The 8882-nt window shown below is 40.0% G+C and overlaps 1 protein-coding gene across 2 annotated transcripts in view; it reads right to left on the bottom strand.

Moving 5' to 3' along the window:
- The window catches only part of LOC116161281 (synaptotagmin-7), a 650310-nt gene that overhangs the window by 15310 nt on the left and 626118 nt on the right, over positions 1-8882 (bottom strand). The window lies entirely within an intron of this gene.

Here is an 8882-nt window from a genome sequence, read left to right as displayed (position 1 = left end):
TCTGTAGATTCTGTAGATTCTGTAGATTCTGTAGTAGATTCTGTAGATTCTGTAGATTCTGTAGATTTTGTAGATTCTGTAGATTCGGTAGATTCTGTAGATTCTGTGGATTCTGTAGATTCTGTGGATTCTGTAGATTCTGTGGATTTTGTAGATTCTGTAGATTCTGTAGATTCTGTAGTAGATTCTGTACATTTTGTAGATTCTGTAGATTCTGTAGATTCTGTAGATTCTGTAGATTCTGTAGATTCTGTAGATTCTGTAGATTCTGTAGATTCTGTAGATTCTGTAGATTCTGTAGCTTCTGCAGATTCCGCAGATTCTGCAGGTTCCATAGATTCTGTAGATTCTGCTGATTCTATAGATTCAGCAGATTCTGTAGATTCTGTAGATTCTGTAGATTCTGTAGATTCTGTAGATTCTGTAGATTCTGTAGATTCTGTAGATTCTGTAGATTCTGTAGATTCTGTAGATTTTGTAGATTCTGTAGATTCTGTAGATTCTGTAGATTCTGTAGATTCTGTAGATTCTGTAGATTCTGTAGATTCTGTAGATTCTGTAGATTCTGTAGATTCTGTAGATTTTGTAGATTCTGTAGATTCTGTAGATTCTGTAGATTCTATAGATTCTGTAGGTTATGTAGGAATATGTAGATTCTGTAAATTTTGTAGATTCTGTAGATTCTGTAGATTCTGTAGATTCTGTAGATTCTGTAGATACTGTAGATACTGTAGATTCTGTAGATTCTGTAGATTCTGTAGATTCTGTAGATTCTGTAGATTCTGTAGATTCTGTAGATTCTGTAGATTCTGTAGATTCTGTAGATTCTGTAGATTTCGTAGATTCCGTAGATCTCGTAAATTCCGTAGATTGCATAAATTCCGTAGATTCCGTACATCTCGCAGATTCCGTAGATTCCATAGAGTGTGAACGTCTGAACGTCTGCGTAGATTTTGTAGATTTTGTATAGTTTGTAATTTTGTTATTTTGTAGATTTTGTAGATTGTGTAGATTTTGTAAATTTTTTAGATCTTGTAGATTTTGTAAATTTTGTAGATCTTGCAGACCTTATACATCTGGTCGATTTTATGGATTCTATACACCTTCTGTGGAGAATATTCTATAGGGTCTGTACGTTATTTAGGTTAATTTGTTTCTGTAATTTGTGCGGGTTGTGCGGATTCTGTGGATTCTATAGAATTGTGCGACTCCTAGAGATTTTTTCGATTATACCAATTATGTACATTCTGTGTAAATTTTGTAGATCCTGCAGATTCTGTAGGTTTTGTAGATTCGGTGAGTTGTGTAGATTCCGTAGATTCCGTACATTTCGTAGATTCCGTAAATTCCGTAGATTCCGTAGTCTTACATTTCGTAGATTCCGTAGATTCTGTAGATTCTGTAGATTCTGTAGATTCTGGAGATTCTGTAGATTCTGTGGATTCTGTGGATTCTGTAGATTCTGTAGATTCTGTAAATTCTGTAGATTCTGTAGATTTTGTAATTTTATAGGTTTTGTAGATCTTGTAGGTTTTGTAGATTTTGTAGATTTTGTAGATTTTGTAGGTTTTGTAGGTTTTTGTAGATCGTGTATATTTTGTAGATTTTGTAAATTTTGTAGATCCTGCAGATTCTGTAGGTTGTGTAAATTCGGTGAGTTGTGTAGATTTTGTAGATCCTCATCCTGCAGATCCCACAGATTCTGCAGGTTCTGTAATTTTGTAGATCCTGGAAATTCTGTACGTATCTAGCAGATTGTGCATGTACATTTTTTACATTCTGCTTGTAGGTCCTGGATACTATGCAGACTATTTCTGTACTTACTGAATATTCGGCATATACTGTAGGTCCTGTACATTCTGTAAAGCGTGTGTGCTCTGAAGATTCCGAGTACTCTTAATACTTAAAAAATGCGGTACGGTAAATGTTTTGGGTCCTGTCTATTTTCTAGTCCCTGGCGTTTCTGTATGTTCTATGCATTCTGCAGCTTGTTGAAACCAGTAGATTCTGCAGGTCCTGCAGCTTCCATTGTTGGACCTTCGCAATCTGTGGGTCCTATAGAATCAGCAATCTTAGATCCAGCAAGTTCTGTAGAATATACAGATTCTGTTAAGTGTATACACCCTGTAGATTCCGCAGCGTCTGTAGACTTTGTAGGGTTTGTTACGGAATATTAGATAAACACCGATTTGTAGACCTGAATATCGTGAAGAGTCTGTAGATCTTTTAATTTCATATTTTAGAGTCTGTAGATTCTGCAGATCCCGTAAATTCTGTTGATCCTGTAAATCCTACAGATTCTGCGAATCGTGCCGATTGTTTAGCTTCTGTAGGTTCATCAGATTCTAGATGCGTATTATGTAAATTTTCTTAACTTTACAGCTTCTGATCCTGTATATTCTGTAGATTATCTAGATTGTGCATAATGATATATACTGCACTGTAGATCTTGTAGATCCTGCAGGTTTCATAGGTGCTGTAGAGGCTCTACATTATGAAAAGTCTGTAGACCTTATAGAAAATGCAGCCACTGTAGAGTTTGTTGTCAGTGTAGGAACTGTTGTAGAGTTTCGTGTAGTAGATCCTATAACCGCGGATGGTTTTGGATAGTATAGAGTTTGTAAACCTTGCCGCACGGCTTGTGCATTCTGTATACTCCTTCAATTTTGTATATTCTGTAAAGTCTCCAGAACCTGTAAACTCTGTGGACATTGTAGAGATGTATATTGTGCATAGTCTGTAGGCTTTTAGAGACGTTAGATTTTGTTGATACAGTTGGTACCCTGTGGAGTACCTAGATTCTGTAGATTTTGTGATTGTTGTAGATAATGATAGGGCCTTGAAAAGCCTTCAAAAACTATTAAAAGGCTCTAGTGCACTTTTAGGATTTTTCAAGCTCTCGATAAGGTTGTGTAATTAGTGGAAAATGCGTTTTTATAGTAGTCTCATCATTCACATTACGTATATTCCAAACACTTCCATTGCAATTCAAAATAAATCCCTTGCGCCATAAACCAATCACATCGGATTTGAATATTCTGTATTGGGAAAGGTTCAAATCTCACCTTAATCTAAGATTCTTGTTAAGGAATTCGAATTATATTAAAACGAAACTACACAATCCATCTCGAGATAGAAATATGCCATTATAGTCTTCGTCAAGAAAATAACTGAATTCACATCCAATCGGGAAAAGATAGAGAGAACAAGAGATGCCACCAAAAATAACGTGTAACGATCGCAATTTCTGCTCCTTCCTTATTCTACCAACACCTAATACGATGTTGGTACGTGACAACACTATTAAACTCAGTTGCTCCGTGCTCGTCTCGCAGCTGCTTCCGAAGAACATAAAATAGGACAAGTAAAAACCTTCCCCCTCCCCCGCTCCTTGTTGATCTAAAAATTGCGTGACGTTCCGATTTTAAAATTTATGCAAGCCGGCCCATTTAAATTTTACGCGACCCCAATCGCATATGCGAATCGATCGCGGGTGAAATGGGAAAACTTTCGTTATAACGTCATTATTACGGATTATTTGATCGACGGCGCTTACGTCTCATTAGCGGCGATCAAATGCGCGAAGCCACGCTCGTGGCCAATCTCACTAACTGGAATAATCTGTCGAAGGGTTCGCCGCAATAAATCGCACTTGAATTTCCAAAATGTACGCGACGTGAACGATGGGATGCGGAAAACTGTACTAACTCGTACGGGAGGGCGATGTTTTATGTTACGACGTAAATCGTGAGCTCTGGTTCGCTCATCCTAACCTACTTTTAATGAGAAAGGGCACGTACAAATTGGAGTTGGGATTAAGATCGTGCCGACTTCAGTAAAGTCATATTAATACGAAGCAAAACTTTTTTGTATTGATGAATGACGCTTTACGTCGCTTTCTAAGCTCTACACTGAGCTGCAAAGGAACTCCTTGGAGATATGATATAATCCGAGCCGTACAAGGGAGTGTCTTTTGTTTGATACACATTACATTTACGAATGACAAATGGCATTCAGACTGAGCCGGATGATGTATTGCCACGAATCAACCATTTTACAAATTATGTATCGGCGGTGATTAGTTGAACTGAATTTCCGTTCCTTCGCATCTTATTCGAGCCTCTTTCAAGCCCTCTTCACGCACCCATCCATCCTTCTTCACTCTTATTTCGAAATTGCCCTTTTCTGACTTCTCTTCAGGATTTCTGCAAGCCTATTTTGAGAACTCTACTCGCACCCTTTGAGCATGACACCCCTCAAGGCTTTTTCGAGATAAGTTCACGCCTTCTTCAAGTCTCAATCGTGCCTACCTGGAACTTTCCTTAGAGGTTTCTTCGCGTCTTCTTCAAAACTCGCCTCACGCCTCTTACACTCCTCTTTTCCTATGGCTCCTTAGTTATTCCTTCACGATTTCTTTAGCTTTCTTCATGCATCCTTCTAGATTTTTCCTTCACCTTTCCTTGTCTATACCTTTTCTTTTCCTTTTCCTTGGGATTCACTCACGCCTCCTTCGAGATATATTCTCTTTTCACCCTTCCTTCAAGTCGCTTCACGCATTTTTCGACATTTTTTTGTGTCTCCTTCTCACCTTCTACAACCCTTATTCATTCTTTCCATGCCAAGAATTCCTTACTCCTTATTTTACATTTATTCCCACCTCTCTCAGGCCTTCTTCTTTCTAGCATTCTTCACGCCTCATTCGAGAATTCTTCACGCCTCTTTAGGGATAGCTTTTTTTTACTTATCCTTGTTCCTCCATATTTTGAGCGTGCTTCACGCCTCTACGGATTAAACGATTTCTTCGAATCTTTTTACACTTCTTCGCTCCACACCTCTTGCACTTCTTCGCGCTTCTTTGGAACTGTCTTTACAACTCCTCTGAATCAGCCTTTACGACTTCATTGGGTTTGCTTCATTTCTTCTTCGGCCTACGGCCCTACGCTTCTTTCTTATTTCTCCATCCCAGCGTTCTTCAAGCGTGTTTACGTCTTTCTTCATAGCCTTCTTCGCCTTTTTTTTTGTATTTTTTCTCATGCCTACTTCGAGACTTCTTCGCCCATCTCTCGATTCCTCGCTCCAAAACCTCTATTTCTTCAGACCTCCATCGAGATTTCTTTACCTCTCCTTGGAGACCTCTTCATGCCCTTTTCTATCTTTTATTGTGATCCTTTCTCACGCTTCCTTCGAACCTTCTGCACGCCACTTCATCACCCTTCCTTCGTTTTTTTTAAGTTTTTCTTCTTCAACCCCCCTTTTCTTCACGCCCCATGTTCTAGATTCCTTTAGGTGTTATTAAGTTGCCTTAGTTCTTCACGGGTCCTTCACGCTTTTGTTCGCAGTACTTTCGGTGCACCGCTTGGCCCCCTTCGAAGTTTATTCATATTTCCTTCCATTTCTTCGATTTTTCCTTGGATCTTCAATGGAAACGCCTCGCCAAAGGCTTCTCCTCACCTTCTTAAGTTCTTCACGCCGTCCTCAAAATTTCTTTAAGCTCCTATGAGCCTCCTTCACGCCTTTTACGAGGTATCTCCAAAGTTTCTTCGGAAATCCTTCACTCTTACTTTTCTTCACTCCTCCCTAGTATCCTTCTTCTCGTTTCCCTAAAGGTTTATACCATCCTCATAGATTTTTTCACGTTTTCTTTTAGCCCTCTAAACGCCTCCTTGGAGCCTTCATCACATCTTCTAGTTTCTTTTGCGATTTTAAAACATTTCTTCACTCTTTTTTCAAGATCGTTTCACGCTGCCTACTTCTTTTTTTTTTAGATTCATTTAGATCTCCTGCCCCCTGCGAGCCCTCATAACTGCTTTTCTTGCTTCTTCTTTACCTTTTCTTCGTCTCCTTCGCGGCTTCACGACTCTTTCAATCCACCTCCAACCTTCACGTCTCTATAGGCCTCCTCCGAGCTGTCAGGTATTCTTCAAACCTTCTTCGTGCTTTCTTCGCCCCTTTGAGATCTCAGACTCTTTTTAGAACCTCATTCACATCTCCTTCGGTCTTTCTTCAGACATTGCTCAAAGTTTCTTCCTCATTAATATTTCTTCACGCCTTATCGTATACCTCCTCGCGTGTTTCTTTACAGTTTTCTTGTGCCTTCTTTCTCTCTTTCGCGCCTTTTCCGACACGCCCTCTTCACGCCGTTTACATCCTTTATTCCCTCCACTTAATTTTTCTGCACCGCTTCCCACGCTTCCAGTTTTACGTCTTTTTCCATCTCCTTTCGAGCATTTCTTGGAGCTCGTTTCGCCTCTCTTCGAGCCTCCTTTGCAATTTTTCCTGTTTTTTTTCACAATTTCTTCAAGATTTCACGCCTACTTCGATCGATACTTCTTTGCGCATCCTTCGATTCTTCCTTGCAAGATTTCTTTAGACCTTTCTCGAGATTTCTTCACGCCTTCTTCGAACCTTCTTTCTCTTTTTAGTATTCATTACGATTACTTGGAAACTTCTTCATGTCTCCTTCGGGGTGTTTTTTACGACTTTCACGATATTTTTTTACCCCTCTTTCAATGTTCCTTTACGTATTCTTTGAGCGCTTTCGGGTTCTCTCCGTTTCAGCTAGTTCTAGATCCCTTAGGACTCTTCCAATCCTTTTTCACTTTTTCTTCAATCCACCACCAAGATCTTTTAACGCCTTCTTGTAGCTTTATTAGTTAACAATTTCTTTTCTACGTATTCGAGCATTTCCCACGCCTCTTTCGAGTATTCACCACGCTTACGGGCTCAGAACTTTTTTTACAGCTCTTTCGTGCTGAATTCTTCAAGACTTCGTTCGATCCTTCTTCATTCCTCCTTGGAACCTTGTTCGCATGACCTTCAAGCTCTCTTCACGATTCATTTGAGGTTACTTCGCGTCTCCTTTGATATTTCTTCGCGTTTCCTCCGAGATTTAATCACGCCTTCTTGGAGTTTTTTTTGGGCTTTGATACTTGGCGCTTCCTTTCCTTTCCAAGTTTTCTTCACCTCTTCTTCAAGCGTTCTTCGCTGCTTTTCTGAGATTTCTTCACGCTTTCTTCGAGATTTCTTCACGCCTGTTCCGATACGTATTCGTGCTTCACATGAGATTTTTTCAACCTTCCTTCGAAATTACTTCATTTCTTCTTCGCCTCTTCACGTCCTTTTTCAGCTGTTTTACGCTTCCTTCGAGATCTCTTCGAGTTTCTTTCTTTGATACTTCATCACGCTTCCTCAGTCCCATTTCAAGGCTTTAGAAACATCCCCTTTTCTTCGTTTGAGTTTTTCATGTCCCCTTCAAAATGTCTTCTTTTTGAGCCTCCTCCGCTACGTTACGAGCCGTCAGCATAGTTTTTTCGAAAATCTTTCACTCCTCCCTACTATCCTTCTTCCTGCTTCCCTGCTCTTATAACGTTTTTCTCGCTTTTTATTTGCTCTTTTTTCGGATCTCCTTCGCGGCTTCACGGCTCTTTGAATCCACCTCCAACCTTCACGCCTCTTTGGAGCCTCTCTAGGTCTCCTCCGAGCTGTCAGGTATCCTTTAAACCTCGTTCGTGCATTTTCTTTAAGATTCATTCGCTCCTTTGAGATCTCAAGACTCTTTTTAGAACCTCATTCACATCTCCTTCGGTCTTTCTTCACAGTTTCCTTGTGCCTTCTTCACGTCCTCTTCACGCCGTCTACATCCCTTATTCCTTCCACTTTTTTTCTGCACCGCGTTCCTTATTTTTTTCGCTCCCCTACGATTTTATCGAGTTTGCTTCACTTCTTCCTCAGGCCTTTGCCCACGCATCATTTTACTTTTTTTCCATTGCCCTTCGAGCATTTCTTGGAGCTGGTTTACCATCTCTTCGAGTCCCCTTCGCAATTTTTCCTGTTTTTTCAGAATCTCTTCAAGATTTCACACTTACTTCTGTACGCATCCTTCGATTCTTCCTTGCAAGGATTCTTTAGACCTTCCTCGAGATTTCTTCACGCCTCCTTCGAACTCTCTTTCTCTCTTTAGTATTCATTACGCTTACTTAGAATCGTCTTCACGTCTCCTTCGGGTGTTTTTTTACGACTTTCATGGGATTTTTTTTACCCCTCCTTCAATATTCCTTTACGTCCTCTTTGAGCGCTTTCTAGACCTCTTTGTTTCAGCTAGTTCTAGATCCCTTACAACTCTTTCAACCCTTTTCCATTTTTTTGTCAATCTACAACCAAGACCTTTTAACGCCTTCTTGTAACCTTCTTCGCTATTCCTTGGTCTTCTCTACGTCTTCCACAAAATTTCATCAGGCCTCCTTCAATATTTCTTTTCTCCTCTTTCCAGCATATTTCACGGAACTTAGAGCCTTGTCCGCCTGACCTTCAAGCTCTCTTCACGATTCCTTTGAGGTTACTCCTTCGATATTTCTTTGCGCTTCCTCCGAGATTTAATCACGCCTTCTTGGAGTTTTTTTTGGGCTTTCTTTCTATCCTTCTTTCGTCTCCTTGGACTTTGGAGTCTTCACTACTTCTTGGATACTTCGCGTTTCCTTTCCTTTCCAAGTTTTCTTCACCTCTCCTTCAAGCGTTCTTCGCTGCTTTTCTGAGATTTCTTCACGCTTTCTTCGAGATTTCTTCACGTTTGTTCCGATACTTCATGTTTTCTCCTACCTTCCTTTCACCTCCTACTTCTTCGCTCCTCTTTCTAGATTTATACACGTTCTTGCATAACTTTCGATTTTTTTTCACGCATACTACGACCCAACTTTACGCTTCATTTGAGTCTGCTTTCTCAGGCCTTATTCTGGGCCTTTTGTGAGTTCTTCCTTCGAGTCTTCCCTACCTCTTCCCTGCTCACGTCTTTTTCGAGCATAGTTCGCACACGGTTTGATTTTTTGTTCGCATTTTTCGAGGTTTATTCCAGAATCTTTCGAACTTCCAACAATATTTATGGTTCA

Source organism: Photinus pyralis, unplaced genomic scaffold, assembly GCF_008802855.1.
Source record: "Photinus pyralis isolate 1611_PpyrPB1 unplaced genomic scaffold, Ppyr1.3 Ppyr1.4_LG10, whole genome shotgun sequence".
NCBI classification, from domain to species: domain Eukaryota; kingdom Metazoa; phylum Arthropoda; class Insecta; order Coleoptera; family Lampyridae; genus Photinus; species Photinus pyralis.
Note: the sequence above shows the minus strand (reverse complement) of the source record. Positions and strands in the feature narration are given on the sequence as shown.